The sequence below is a fragment of the Euphorbia lathyris genome, chromosome 9, assembly GCF_963576675.1.
Source record: "Euphorbia lathyris chromosome 9, ddEupLath1.1, whole genome shotgun sequence".
NCBI classification, from domain to species: domain Eukaryota; kingdom Viridiplantae; phylum Streptophyta; class Magnoliopsida; order Malpighiales; family Euphorbiaceae; genus Euphorbia; species Euphorbia lathyris.
The window spans coordinates 78,305,679-78,321,883 of NC_088918.1; the positions used below are offsets into that span (position 1 = coordinate 78,305,679).

Consider the following 16,205-nt stretch of genomic DNA (forward strand, 5'->3'; position numbering starts at 1 on the left):
TTTTCTTTTTTCTTGAATAAAATGGAAATACGGATTAATGTTAATTTCTAACACGAAAACACGAGTTATACAGATACGATTATTGTTTTTGCGTCATTTATATCATACAAATGTTGATGTTTTTTACAGATAACTGAGCTGCTGCTATTGTTTATTGAGTTTGTTAATGCTCAAATTTCACTTCCACTTTGGTAATATATTGATTTCGGGTAGGGATGTAAACGGGGTGGGGATTTCCCACCCTATCGGGGATGGGGAATTCCCGATTAGAATCACGCAAGGCGGGGATGGAGTTTGTTTTGTCCCCGTAAATGGAGACAGGGATAGGTATCCCTACCCGCCCCTTTGGGATCCCTGTACCCGTCCTCGATATGTCCCCACGGATTCCCCAATTAATATGTTTATTAGGTCAATTTCATTCTTTCCTTCAGTCACTCAACTTAATAAATCTTATTATTTATCGTTATATTGTATGAAATGCCAAGAAAATGGAGAAAAATAGAATAAAAGTTTTATATAAATTAAAAGAATATGATTAAACGGTAATGATGATTCCCGCATGACGGGGACATGAACAAAATTTTCTAAGTTCAGGTAATGGGGATGGAGAATCCCCGCCCCTTTGGTTTACCTACTGTTTATGAGTATGTTTGTTGTTTGCTCTTGAAAAAGCAAGAATTCTCTGCTGTTGGAAAAAGATACTTTTCAAGGAAAAAAGGGAAACAACAATTCTCTAACCAAACAACTAAAACTCTCATCTTTAATATGAAAAGTCAAACACGAGGAGAAAATGGGATAAACAAAGAATTTTTTTTTGTTTCGGAGATTATAATTATTCGGGTAAATTGCACTCATTGCCACTAAATTTTACTCATTTTCACGGTATGACCACTAAACTTCAAAACGTAATATAAAATTTACTCAACTTTACAGTTTCTAACGTTATGTCCATTGAACTTCAATTAACGCCTCAAAATGACCTCAAACTAGAAAATTCCAAGAATTTATGATATTCTAGGCAATTTTCATTCTTTAACTTTTTCGTTTTGAGTTTATTTAGAAGACGTTTGGTTTGGAAAGAAAAAATGAATGTTTAGAGAGAAAAAGTTCAAGAAATAATGATTTTGAAAAATAAAAAACGTGGTTCCATGATAAATATTAGAACCTTACTCTCCACTAGTTTTTTTTCCAGGTTAAAAGTATTAATTGATTAGTTGTACAACTATTAGGATAACCCATATATTAAACTACGTTGCAGTACATAAATAAAGGCTTAATACGTCATTTATCTCATGAGTAATTGGTCTCGTGAACTTTTAAAGTGTGTCGATAGCTCTCTCAACTTGTATAAAATGTTCAATTAGCCCCCTGAACTTGCGCAAAATGTAATCAATTGATCACTCGGTTGCAAAAAAAAAAAAAGTAAGTTAAATGCGGAAAATGTATTGCATGTGCCTTAAAAAAAAGTAAAACTACCAAGATCGGGGGTGTATAGTTTTAATATTAGCGGATATAAGTTTTATAGTTGAACAAGTAATAACTTTTTTTTAATCTATTTTTGAATTATGTAATAACATTCTAAGATGCGTGGAATACATCTTCCACATTTAATTTACTTTTTTTTTTTTTTTTGCAATCGAGTGATCAATTGATTACATTTTATGTAAGTTCAAATGGTTAACTAAACATTTTATACAAGTTGAGGAGGCTATTGAGACACTTTAAAAATTCAAGGGACCAATCAAGTTTTTTGTACAAGTTCAGGAGGCAAATGATATATTAAGCTATTAGGGTTTTTATTTTCCAATATATATAACTTTAAAAACTTTCTTGGGTTACATAAGATAAGGTTTAGGGTATGTTTGTTTTAAGGTTTTATGAGGTAAGGTAGGATAAGTATATGGAATTGTAGGGGTTTAGTTTGAGGTGTAAATAATATTTATGGTAACTGGTGGGTCAAAATGTCTACGTTTTCTAATCCACTAAATTGGGGGTTTCTATTAAGGATGGCAACGGGTACTGTATCCGTGGGTAATGAGACTACTCGTACCCTGTATAAAAGGGTATGAGACGGCTATGAGACGGGTATGTGATCAAAATCATTAGCTGTTAGGGTAATGGGACGGGTATGAGAATACCCCCAATATACCCGGTATCCATCATAACTCTTTTATATATTAAAAAATATAATTGGTTTAGATGGAAGATATAAGATTTGAAACCTCAACATTTTATTCTTCAACCATTGAGTGATACCAATAAACTATTTTATTTTTATTGATTAAAGTTCAATTTTTAGATAGATGATTTATTAGATTTGTAATATTTTTTGTTTTATTTATTGATTTTTAAAGGGGGTATCCGTGAATTAAATGAGATGTGTATGAGATGCAAAAGGTATACCCGTTAGGGTAATGAGACGGGTACGGATACTTAAAAGTTAAACGTGTAAGGGTTTGGAATTGACACTACATGCGGGTACCCTACCCGTTGCCATCCCTAGTTTCCATGTGTTTCCATGGTAAAATATTTTTATATTTCAAGAATACCCTTATTCTTTTATATTATTTAGGGAAAAGTACGACAAAAATGCATGTGGTTTGTCCAATTTGCAAACAGAGACATGTGGTTTAAAAGTTTACAAATAAAGGTCTGTAGTATGTTTTATTTACAAAACAAAGTATTACAATTACACATTTAAGTTCTGATTACAACCAAAGACGTTTTTATCTAAAAAAAATTATTCTTACATATCAGCAAAACACAACCCCCCGAAAAAACAAGTTTCTAAATCGAAACAATAAATAATATGGTGAAATTTTACGTTTTTTACTAATCTGGCAGTTTATGAACTAAATTGATATTTAAGTTCATTTTACACGGTTGCAATTTGATTTTGTGATCTGTATTTTATCAATATATAAATGTAATTGAAAATAAAAATAAAAAAGGCTCTTATTGTTATCAATTACTTAAAAGTTTAATTTTAAATACTTTGTTTTGTAAAAAAAGTATATCACATACCTCTATTTGCAAATTTTTAAACCACGGACCTCTATTTGCAAAGAATGCAAACTACAAACATTTTTTTCGTACTTTGCCCTATTATTTATACATGTCACATGAATGTGTAACTATTTTATTATAAGAATATAATAGTCATTCCATATACAATCTTACTATTGACTTGTGAAATATTTTATTGATAACACTATTTTATTGATAACACTACAAACAGTTGAACTATTCACTACAGTGATAATATTTTATGTAAACATTGATTAATTGAAAGAGATAAATAGGTATTGAATTATAGTAAAATAACATCTTTAATATTATTCTAAGTATGAAAGTAAAAGATTAAATACACTTCTTAAAATGTGCAAAAGAATCATTACAAGAACACTCTTATACTATTAAAGTAAAGAAAATGGACAACAAAGTGATATCCTACAGTCTACATTGAAGAAATAAACTGAAGGATAAAAGACAAAGAATAAGAAAAAAGTCTTTTATCATAAAACATTTGAATAAGACACAAACAAGTCTTAATTATTCAAAAAGAGTTTCAATGTAAACAGTCTCAAACAAAACCCTTATCAAGAAGCTTATCCAAAACATTCATTTAAAAGGGGTTTTGTCCACTAGAAGACAAAATAACAGAAACTTTACAGCATACATACTACAACAGTCATATTACAATAGACAGATTTTCCTCAACTATAAAAAGAGACAAATTCCCCACTTCACATTTTGGGAAGACTTGCTACATTTTTGTTACAACAAAATTGTAAAAAAGTCTCCAACATTTTTCATTGAGATCAAAAGATTGAGTGTTCATAATTTGTGTAATTCAAATCCAATTGAATCATTTTTCGTGACAATTACTTACTTAATATTTAAAAGTAAGATTGTAAACACAATATGTTGTGTTTATGATAGTTTAATCACTTAAGCTATAAAAGTGATCAATGGTGTAATTCTTTCCAAAAAAAATGATTGTAACGTGTTGAGCGATTTCCGCAAGTGCACGGTTTCGCTTGTAGTAATAAAAATATCGATCCCACAGGGATATGTTTTTTAACGAAAAACTTATTTTTGAATCTGTTAATTTCGAACTTGTTAGATTTACTATTGAAGTTAATGAAAAGTGAAATTTGTCTAATTGAATTTAGGAAAAATAATTGTTTAATTGAATTTGTGGACTTTGAGTATTTGAAAATGCTAGAATAAGATTTTATATTAGAGTATATCGATTGTTAGAAAAGTTTTCTGATTTAGGGATGAATTTTACAAAACAGGAACATTTAGAACTTTTAGAAAAACAAATAAATGTATTCGTTTGCATTGAGCAAAGAAAACAACTTTAAACTTTGTATTAATTATGATGATGAAATAAATGACGGAACCTCTAATTAATTGGCTTTGAACGTGGCAAAACCCTTTAGCCGGCATAATGCCCTTAACCAAATTAAAACTCTACCGAGATAATAATTTGCCTAAGTGTTCAACAAAGTTTCCTTGTAATGATTTTGAATTAACTACGTTTTAATGAAAACACCAGCAATCACTTTAGTGGATTGGTTACCATAAGTGCTGCATAACGATTTATCGAATAGAACGGACTTTATTAGATGAAATATAAATTGATACAAGTTTACAGAGAACATGGAGCATCAAGTTCTTCGAGGGCGTGCAAGTGAACGGCTGATCAGTCCTTTCCTTGGGTTTCCTTAGAGGTTGTCAGGCTCAGGGGCGAACACTCTACTCAATCTTCTCGTTGTAACTTCGTAATAGGGATTCGGTCGGCCTCTACCAAAATGCAAACTAAAACTGGAATAATGTCTAAACGCTACTGTGTTTGTAATTAAACTATAAACAATATGTGTACCTCATCTTGTTTTGTACATAATCTAATTTCTAACTCTCGAATTGTTTTTACTTAGAACTTATACATTAGTTCTACGCTCTGATTCTATATCTATATTACATAACATTACATTACATTTTTCTCTCAACATCAACTCTTTATTTATAGATGTTGAAGGGTTGTGATTGAAGTGATATGTCCTTTTGTGAAAAGACGTATTCGTTGGCAAAGAGTCGTGTCCGTTGTTTAAGATTTGTGTTCTTTGTGAAGAGTCGTTTCTATCCACCCGAACGAACGCGTTTCTTGGATTTCAACATGTGTTCATTGCACCTTTGGCAGAATTCTGCACTTACCGAGAATGGGGATCCTCGGCCGTGAATGGGGGAACATCAAGTTTAAGCTTTGGACGAAGGGAGGAAGTAGCTGAAGGACGCGTGTCGCGGCCGTGGGTGGTGGATTCGCGGTCGCGGCACGGTGCGTTTTTTCACTTATTTGCTCTCGTTCGTGACCTTGACTTGGTGCTTTTGATTTACGTCGTATTTGACTCCTTTTGTAGGGTTTTTCTTCTGTTTTTGATCCTTTTTCGTTCCTATTTGGATTTTACCAAATATTTAGGTACCTTGCAAGAAAGAAAGATATTCGAGAGTAAAAGTAATCTAAACAGATATAAATAACACAAATTTGTAATAAAAATGATGTAAATATTAATGATATTTTAGGTATATTTTGGGCTTAACAAATCTCCACACTTAATCTTTTGCTAGTCCCGAGCAAAATTTCACTGAATTTATTCCTTAACTAATCTCTTTATGAAAATAAAACATATATCTTTGTGTTTACCTTTTAAATTAGTTAAGCCGAAAAGACTAACTTCGCATGGCAAATTTATACGCAAAATATCAAACTAACTTAGTATAAATACGATATATCATTCGTCTTCTATTTCAATGTTTAAATTGAAGTATTCGGGACGATGTAAGCACGCATGTTATTGAGTCTTTCATCTCAAGGCATTTCAAAGCACCAAATTTCCTTTCCCAAACTTGAATTATTATATATGATTTATTAAGTTTAATTTATTTGCTTAGTTACGCCCGTGATAAGGGTGGTCTCGACCGTAACTTTATATGCATTTTATTTGTGTTCGCTTAAGAGGTATCGACCATGCCATGGGTGGACGCAGTCGTTACTTTAAACTTTAAACACGCTTAATTTTTTCTTATTTAAACGTTCCTTCCATACCTCGATTGTGATAAGGGTGGTCGCAATCGTGGCCAAAAGTACGCTTTTACTTATTTATTTCTTCCCTTTCATACCTCGACTATGATAAGGTTGGTCTCAATCGTGGTCAAAAGTTAAGAATATGATTTTTTGATTATGAATTATAAATTGTAACTTGGGAAAAAGAAAGTTAGCACATTCATCCTATATTGACTTAAAATTCAACATGTATTATGGCTATAGTTTCCTTAAAAACTTCAATTGGTGTTAATGTAGGACAAAATCAAAACCGAGCTAAAAATTGTTAGTTCAATTTAATGCCTATAAACCTAATTTGAAAATTTAAAATAAGATCTATTGTATCATGAATTTCATGATATAAAATAGAGATTAAAATTAAAGAATTTATTACTTAAATACATTCACTCGAGACAATTTTTACTTAAAATCGTGTCGAAGATTTGTGAAATTTTTTAACTTATGATTAATTTATAAATGTATAAAAATGTTAAGTTTATAAAAGTGTTGCAATATACGTTGCATTTGTATTTGTTGCATTTATTTATTCATTCGTTGTATAAAATGATATATGTATATATCTCCTCCCACACTGAAATTGGACCATGTCCTCATTGGTGTAAAAGTGAGATAAAGCATTAAAGATAAAACATACGAAAATAAAAGAAAGATTAGCAAAGAAAAACATTCAACATAAAATTAAATTGAAATTGTACGAAACCTAATAAATAGAAATGTACGAAACTGAAATTAAAACAATATAATAAGAAAATGAAAGAAAAAACCTAAACATTCGGCGGGGAATCCGGAGGTGTTGGTGAAGTCTCCACATTTCGGCGACAGAAAAATGAAAGCATCTGATGCCGAGTCGATCTATGCTCACGCCTCAAAGTATTGAGGTGGTCATTCATCACCATGTTGTTCTCCACCAAATCATCAATTCTTAAATTCATTTGTCTATTATTTGCATTGATGTGGTTCAAAATTCTCCTTAAATCCACCGGATCATCATCTTGAGTTGCTTGGGCTTGTGGTGCATCGTCCGCTCCTTCCTCCGCACCTCCTTCTTCGGTACCTACATTTTGGGAACTAGAAGTACCTCCACCCATAGTGCCACGAAGATGTGCAACACGGGAAGCATAAGAAATAAAAACGGGAGGAACCGTAGAAACCAATAAATGAGCCCGCTCAAGAGCCGCAATGTCCAAAACCGGAACATACCCATGGTAGGTGGACATGTCATAAGTTGCCAATTCATCCCGTGCTCCCAAAACAATAGCGGTGATTAAATTACCGAGAGGGACTTGATTGGTATGAGCCCTCAGAGCACGATACAAATTGTCAAATATCATTCCAATGCTATCAACCCTTAAACCTTTGAATAAACAATCCCAAACAAACAAATCCCGGACTTGAATCTTCGAACTCTCAACACGACCAAATAGTGAAAAACTCAAATATTTGTGAAAGAAGAACACACAATTGTCCTTAATCAATTTGCTTGAAGTGTTTTTAGAGTCGAAAGAAGTTTGATCCGAAAGAGTTTGCCAAAAAGAGTTATTGTCAAAATCCTTAGGCTTATCATAAAAATCACTAGTAGGGAAACCAAACATATTTCCCATAGCCTCATAATCTATGGTATAGGTAGTACCATTATTCCTAAAAGAAATTTCCGTTTTCTTTTTGTTCATCTTCAAAGTAACCAAAAACTCAACCACATAATCTGTAATTTGGGGAAAACGCATAGAAGCAAAAGTTTCCCACCCCAAAGTCTCAATAAAAGTATCAATTTGAGTAGTGAAGTTCAACTTCCTTACCGAATCAAAGTCAAGAAACTGCATGTCCACGAACTTACGAGTGGCGTTTGAAAAATGCTTGAAACGTCCAACTTCTTCCTCGGAATGAATATCGAAATAAGCCTCGCAACTAACACGAAGGCGATTAGCCTCGGTGACAGTCGGCTTGTGTCCAACACGCTTTGCTCTAGGCATGGTTATGGTGGTTAGGGTTAAAAAGATGAAAAGAGAAAAGCTTGAGGTTGAAGATGAAGTAAAAGTTGTATTGAGTCTTGAATTTGAAAGGTGTAGGTGATTGAAAAGGGTAATGAATAAATTGGGAAGAGTAAAAGTAAGGTATTGGGAAGAGGTTAGAGTAAGGGAATGGTTAAAATTGGAGGTGATGTGAGGTTTGTGTAAGTAATAGGGATATATAGGGTTGAATAGGAAGAGTAATAGTTTAGATTAGGAATAGGAATAGGCTGAAAATAGGCAAAAATCCGGACTGATGAGTGCCTTAACCGCGCGTGTCGCGACCGAGGACGCACATCCGCGGCCGCGGCACGTGTTTTTCAGAGAATTTTTCTCCGAATTTTTGTGTGCTGCTTGCTGAAGTTACCGAGAATCTGCCATTCTCGGCCGCGGATCAGCCCCTGGTCACCCAAATTCTGCATATTAACTCCATTTTGTGTATTTCCTTGATAAATTTTATCTTGAACTCCTTGAAAATGTAATCTGTACTTAAAAACATAAATGTAAAACATTAAATGATAAGGAAAACCAAAGGTTTATCCTTATTAATGGAAAAATAAATGTAAATGCTTTAATTAATGTATGTAAGTTAAGAATATTAAAGGGTTTGAACTAAAATTAATTGAAACATTTATGTTTGTTTAATAATGTAAGTTAAATGAATCTTTATTTAAGGAATTAAAACTTAGTTATTAACATTTAACTAGTCATGAATTTACTAAAGTTTCATTTAATAGATTCATTAGTGTAGAATAATGAAAATAATGATAGTTTAACCTAATAATCAAAATCAAGATATAATGCAAAAGAGAAATTTTTATTTATTGGAAATATGTACAACATATATACAAACAAAACAAACAAAGCTATGCTATAAATTCGTCCCTTTCAATCGGGATTTCCTTAGCCCTATAGCGGTCTATTTTCATCTGCACGAAAGCTTGACGTTCTGGTGCAGAAAGAAAATGTGGGCCTGATCGAAATACTCGTTTCACTAGACCTTCATATTCTAAAAATTTATAGTCTAGCGTCGGAAAAGATTCAGCATCACTCCAAGGAACAGAAATACTTCCCTTGGTCCCTAGAATTATTCCACATATGATATTTCCGAATCCAACCTTCTTAGCCTTGGATCTAGACGCGGCAACAAGACCCTCCATCAGAATCTTTGAAGAATCAACTCTGTTGCCTTGAAATATATCTCCAAGAACATAAAGATCAGTGTCTTTGACCACACTACTAAATGTGCGACCGAACAGACTGTGACTTAGAAATTTATGCAAATACAGCATAGAGTTGGAGTGAAAAGACTGATTATAGGCAAGTTTAGGATTGAAATGCCAGAATCCGGTGAGCATTCTCCAAATATCAGTGGATGTCATGTCTCTTCCAGGATGACGTTTGATAGTATCCTTTAAGGGAAAACCAAACCAAGCGTGCAATTCAGGATATCCAAAAGTAAAGGTTTTGCCATCCCGACGAAAGCTAAGACGCACCCGACGCTTGTTAACAAAACGAACCGTACAGAAGAATTCGAATATCCAGTCTCCAATTATAGGAAACTTCATATCAACGAATTTGGTCCATCCTAAACGTTCCATATAGCGACTCATATCGTCTCTAATTCCTAGTTGATCGTTAAGAAAGTCATCCATGTATAACATTCCTACAAAGAATGTATGTCGATGCCTCAAGAAGCGCCTTCCCTCATCATGATTGAAGATAGGAAAGTTACATCCATAGCGCTTTGATATGTCAGTACGTTTATTGCGTGAAGCAACAACTTTCTTAGATGGTGTGTTTTTAGAAGTCATGGTGTTTGGAATGAGTAAGGAAGCAAAAGGTTCTGAACTTAGTTTCTGGTTTGATGAATTGTAAGAATATCAGAGAATTGTTCTGACAGAGATGAAAAGAGTATAACAGAAGACTGAACCTCTAGAACCTATTTATAAAATCCTAGGATGAAAAAGAGGTGTTGTTTTGAAGTGAAAAGGCATAAAATCAGACCTCTTAAAAATGAAGAAACTCAATTTTTCGTTTCTGAAAAGTTGTGTCTGCTGGAAGATGAAGAACACAGGTCTGATTTCTGCAGAAATTCACCGTGTCGCGACCGAGGATTCTGAGCCACGGTCGCGACACGCTGATTTCCTTGCGGAAATCAGGCGTCAAAACCTCTATTTTCTGATCCTCTACCGAGAATCCCTATCCTCGGTAAGTTCAGAATTTTCCTGTCTATTTGAAAATCAATTGAAGTCAGAATTCTCAACTGAGAATCCCAAATCCTCTGTAAGTTCAGAACTTCCCTAGCTAACTAGAAATACCCAAATTCTCAACTGAGAATTTTAAATTCTCTATAAGTTCAGAAAATTCATTATCTTTTTAAGAATTCTAAATATGTGAATTCTCAACTGAGAATTCCAAATTCTCAACTGAGAATCACTAAATTTCTTCTAACTCACATTAAATCCCTAAAATTTAATTAAAATCACGACTTGAATATTTTTTTTATGTATCTAAAATTCTAATATAAAGTGATATAATCTAAAATAAAATAAAATAAATAAAAATAAAAATAAACTGTGTGTAGAAAAACTAAATGATTTATATGTCAGGTAATCTTGTTACGAAATCAGTTCCTATTTCAGAAATATTTTCGTAATAAATTTTACATCGATTACCATTAACTTTGAAACGATTGCCGTTAGTTTCCTCAAGTTCTAAAGAACCATAGTCGAATGTTTTGACGACTAAATACGGTCCTGTCCATCTGGACTTAAGTTTTTTTGGAAATATACGAAGCCGTGAATTAAATAACAGCACCTTATCTCCAACATTAAAGTGTTTGACTTTGATCTTGGCATCGTGCCACTTTTTCACTCTTTCTTTATAAATCCTCGCATTTTCATACGATAGATGACGTAACTCATCTAACTCATTTAAATTGAGCAAACGTTTATTTCCTGCTTGTTGTAAATCAAAATTAAGTTTTCTAATAGCCCAATAGGCTTTATGTTCTAATTCTACTGGCAAATGACATGCCTTTCCATACACCAAACGGTATGGAGTCATTCCTATTGGTGTTTTAAATGCAGTACGGTATGCCCATAGCACATTATTGAGTTTTTGTGACCAATCTTTTCTTGATGATGAAACAGTTTTCTCTAGAATCCATTTGAGTTCTCTATTTGAGATCTCCGCCTGACCATTTGACTGAGGATGGTATGGCGTTGACACGCGGTGGCGTACTTGGTCATCCGGGTAAATATATATTTGAAAGAATCCGGAATAACCATCAAGAAAACAATAAAATGCATGACCGGCTATCCTTTCGATCATTTGATCAATGAAAGGTAAAGGAAAATGATCTTTCCTAGTTGCCTTATTTAGGTTCCTATAATCTATACAAACCCTCCAACCAGTGGTGGTTCGCGTAGGTATTAATTCACCTTCATCATTCCTTACTACAGTTATGCCTCCCTTTTTGGGTACATAATAGATTTGACTAACCCATTCACTATCCGAAATAGGATAAATGATTCCATTGTCTAAAAGTTTAGTAATCTCATTTTTGACTACTTCTTTCATATTCGGATTTAAACGTCTTTGTCTATCCGCTTTAGGTGGCTTATCTTCTTCTAAGTGAATCCTATGCATTACAATACTAGGATTAATTCCTTTTAAATCTGAAATCTGCCATCCCATACTTCCTATTCTATTTCTAACAACTTCTTTCAATTTTTCTTCTTGATTTTCTGTTAATTTGTTAGAGATGATTATAGGTAGAGTATCACTTCCGCCTAGGAAAGTGTATCTCAGATGGTTTGGTAATTCTTTAAGTTCTAATTTAGGTGGAACTACTACTGAAGGCGGAACTGGTCCATCTTCTCGAATCAAAAGCTCTGGGTCCTTATTTTCTAATTCTTCACCCATTATAGGTTCTATTATTTCTTCTCTTTGAACAATGTCATTAACACATTCTTCAACTAAATCAAGTTTCATACAGGCGAAATCCTCCATAGGATATTTCATTGCTTGATTCATATCGAACTCGATCTTATCGTCACCTATTCTTAAAACTACTTTTCCTTCCGACACATCAACTAGAGCACGTCCCGTATTCATGAACGGTCTACCAAAGATTAGCGGACAATTAGCATCATAAGCAAAATCTAAGATAACAAAATCAGTAGGAAAAATAAACTTGTCAACTTTTACTAAAACGTCCTCAATTATACCATATGGTCTTTTAGTGGATTGATCCGCTAATTGCAAAACCATATTGGTACGTTTGATGTCTTCTTCTAAACCTAATTTTTCAAAAATAGACAATGGCATCAAGTTTATACTAGCTCCTAAATCACAAAGACAACTTGGGAATTCCATATTTCCCAATTTACACGGAATGGTAAAGCATCCGGGATCTTTGAGTTTAGTAGGTAATTTGCTTGATACTATCGAACTACAATCTTCAGTAAGTGAAATGGATGAAATTCCTTCCCAACTAATCTTTTTTGAAATTAAATCTTTCAAGAATTTTCCATAGTTAGGAATTTGCGTAATCGCATCCATGAATGTTAAATTTATATGCAAATTTTTAAGTTTATCTAAAAATGATAAAAGTTGTTTATCATGGTCCTTATTTCGGACCTTGTGTGGAAAAGGTGGCTTTGGTACAAAAGGTTTCGTACCAGAGTCAATTGGTGTATCTTTTTGTTTTAATGTATCTTCTTTGGATTTTAGTAAATCATTTCCAGGTAAAGTTGAATTTCCGGGCATTTCCGGACCTAAGTAGTTTTTCCCTGAGCGAAGAGTGATAGCCTTAACATGCTCTTTCGGATTTTCTTCTGTTTGGCTGGGAAGACTTCCCTCTTTGTGGGATGGAATTGATTTAGCAAGTTGTCCAATTTGAACCTCCAAATTATGGATGCTAGATGATTGGTTTTTGATAAGCTGGTCGAATTTACTTTCGATCCGTTTAAAACCATCGTCTTGATTACTTACCTTTCCATTCATAGCATCTATAAATTTGTCGATTTTTGAAGATAAAGTGCTAATCGTATCTCTTGTTTGATTTTGATAATTATTTACACGATATTGATTAGCATTTGCATTATTATTATTATAACTATCTTTCCAGTTAAAGTTATGATGATTTCTCCATCCAGGATTATAAGTATTAGAATAAGGATTAGTAGTTTGGTTTTGTCCTTGGACAAAATTTACCTGTTCTATCTCATTCATACCTTCGTAATCAATGTCTGTCTGGATCGGATTACCATTAGGATCGCACGGTGCCATAAACCTATCAACTTTGTGCGATAAGGCAGAAAATTGGGCTTGTAACATCGCAACTGGATCAAGATTCATTATACCTTTAACCGATGATGTACCTGAGGATGACGGTTTCGCCATTGGTATATGTCCACGCTCTGCGGGCCACATACTGCTGTTGATTGCTATTTCCTCCAAAAGTTCTCTTGCTTGGACGGACGTCTTCTTCATAAATAACCCTCCAGACATAGCATCTAATGAACCTCTAGTCGTAGGATTTAATCCATTATAGAATGTCTGTATTAAAAGTGCAATTTGTGGTGTGGGCATAAACGTTGAAGTTCTTTAAAACGTTCCCAAGCTTCATAAAGAGTTTCATTATCATTTTGGGTAAAAGATGTCAATTCTTTGATGACTCTTGCGGTTTTTGCTAAAGGAAAATATTTTGATAAAAACGCTTGGGCTAATTGGTCCCAAGTTTCAAATGTTGCAGCAGGCATAGAAGTTAACCAAATTTTTGCCTTATCCTTCAAAGTGAAATGAAAGAGGCGAAGTTTGATTGCTTCGGCTGTTACATCAGTAATTTTAAAAGTATCACAAATTTCTAAGAAATTTGTCAAATGGGCATTAGGGTTTTCGTTAGGTAGTCCATAAAACGTTACGTTGTTTTGCAACATATTAAGCAAAGCAGGCTTAATTTCAAATTGATTTGCGTTTATACGGGGTCTAACTACACTATTAGTTACACCGGCCATTCCTGGCCTAGCATAATCCATAAGTGTCGGTGGATCGGCCATATTTTCTGGCTGGACTACTTTGGTTTTTAAGGGTGTTTTATCTTTGTTTTTGTTGTCTTTCTTGTTTTTCTTAAGTGTTCTTTCAATTTCTGGATCAAGAGGGTCTGGTGGCGTGCCCGAACTTCGCGAACTGCGCATGAACTTGAAATTGTTGCACGAACCAAACTACCTTCAAAATAAAATTGAAAACAAATATGTTATATAAACTGAAAATAAATAAAATGTAAAAGTTGTATAAAAATAATGTGTAAACCTAGATTCGAAAATAAAATACGAAGAATAAAAATTTTGTCAAAAATTTTAGCGTATCCCCGGCAGCGGCGCCAAAAACTTGTTGAGCGATTTCCGCAAGTGCACGGTTTCGCTTGTAGTAATAAAAATATCGATCCCACAGGGATACGTTTTTTAACGAAAAACTTATTTTTGAATCTGTTAATTTTGAACTTGTTAGATTTACTATTGAAGTTAATGAAAAGTGAAATTTGTCTAATTGAATTTAGGAAAAATAATTGTTTAATTGAATTTGTGGACTTTGAGTATTTGAAAATGCTAGAATAAGATTTTATATTAGAATATATCGATTGTTAGAAAAGTTTTCTGATTTAGGGATGAATTTTACAAAACAGGAACATTTAGAACTTTTAGAAAAACAAATAAATGTATTCGTTTGCATTGAGCAAAGAAAACAACTTTAAACTGTGTATTAATTATGATGATGAAATAAATGACGGAACCTCTAATTAATTGGCTTTGAACGTGGCAAAACCCTTTAGCCGGCATAATGCCCTTAACCAAATTAAAACTCTACCGAGATAATAATTTGCCTAAGTGTTCAACAAAGTTTCCTTGTAATGATTTTGAATTAACTACGTTTTAATGAAAACACCAGTAATCACTTTAGTGGATTGGTTACCATAAGTGCTGCATAACGATTTATCGAATAGAACGGACTTTATTAGATGAAATATAAATTGATACAAGTTTACAGAGAACATGGAGCATCGAGTTCTTCGAGGGCGTGCAAGTGAACGGCTGATCAGTCCTTTCCTTGGGTTTCCTTAGAGGTTGTCAGGCTCAGGGGCGAACACTCTACTCAATCTTCTCGCTGTAACTTCATAATAGGGATTCGGTCGGCCTCTACCAAAATGCAAACTAAAACTGGAATAATGTCTAAACGCTATTGTGTTTGTAATTAAACTATAAACAATATGTGTACCTCATCTTGTATTGTACAGAATCTAATTTCTAACTCTCGAATTGTTTTTACTTAGAACTTATACATTAGTTCTACGCTCTGATTCTATATCTATATTACATAACATTACATTACATTTTTCTCTCAACATCAACTCTTTATTTATAGATGTTGAAGGGTTGTGATTGAAGTGATATGTCCTTTTGTGAAAAGACGTATTCGTTGGCAAAGAGTCGTGTCCGTTGTTTAAGATTTGTGTTCTTTGTGAAGAGTCGTTTCTATCCACCCGAACGAACGCATTTCTTGGATTTCAACATGTGTTCATTGCACCTTTGGCAGAATTCTGCACTTACCGAGAATGGGGATCCTCGGCCGTGAATGGGGGAACATCAAGTTTAAGCTTTGGACGAAGGGAGGAAGTAGCTGAAGGACGCGTGTCGCGGCCGTGGGTGGTGGATACGCGGTCGCGGCACGGTGCGTTTTTCACTTATTTGCTCTCGTTCGTGACCTTGACTTGGTGCTTTTGATTTACGTCGTCTTTGACTCCTTTTGTAGGGGTTTTCTTCTGTTTTTGATCCTTTTTCGTTCCTATTTGGATTTTACCAAATATTTAGGTACCTTGCAAGCAAGAAAGATATTCGAGAGTAAAAGTAATCTAAACAGATATAAATAACACAAATTTGTAATAAAAATGATGTAAATATTAATGATATTTTAGGTATATTTTGGGCTTAACATAACGGTTAGTCAAGCATCCACAAGTTTTGATAAATTTGGTACTAGAACTTGTAAAAAGTATTGTTATA

At 33.6% G+C, this 16,205-nt stretch overlaps 1 non-coding gene across 1 annotated transcript; it reads left to right on the forward strand.

The window, feature by feature from the left end:
- Positions 1–13,719: 13,719 nt before the first annotated feature.
- LOC136207609 (small nucleolar RNA R71) lies at positions 13,720–13,826 on the forward strand. The gene has a single exon (XR_010676742.1). It is a non-coding gene; the product is annotated as a small nucleolar RNA R71 (small nucleolar RNA).
- Positions 13,827–16,205: the final 2,379 nt, after the last annotated feature.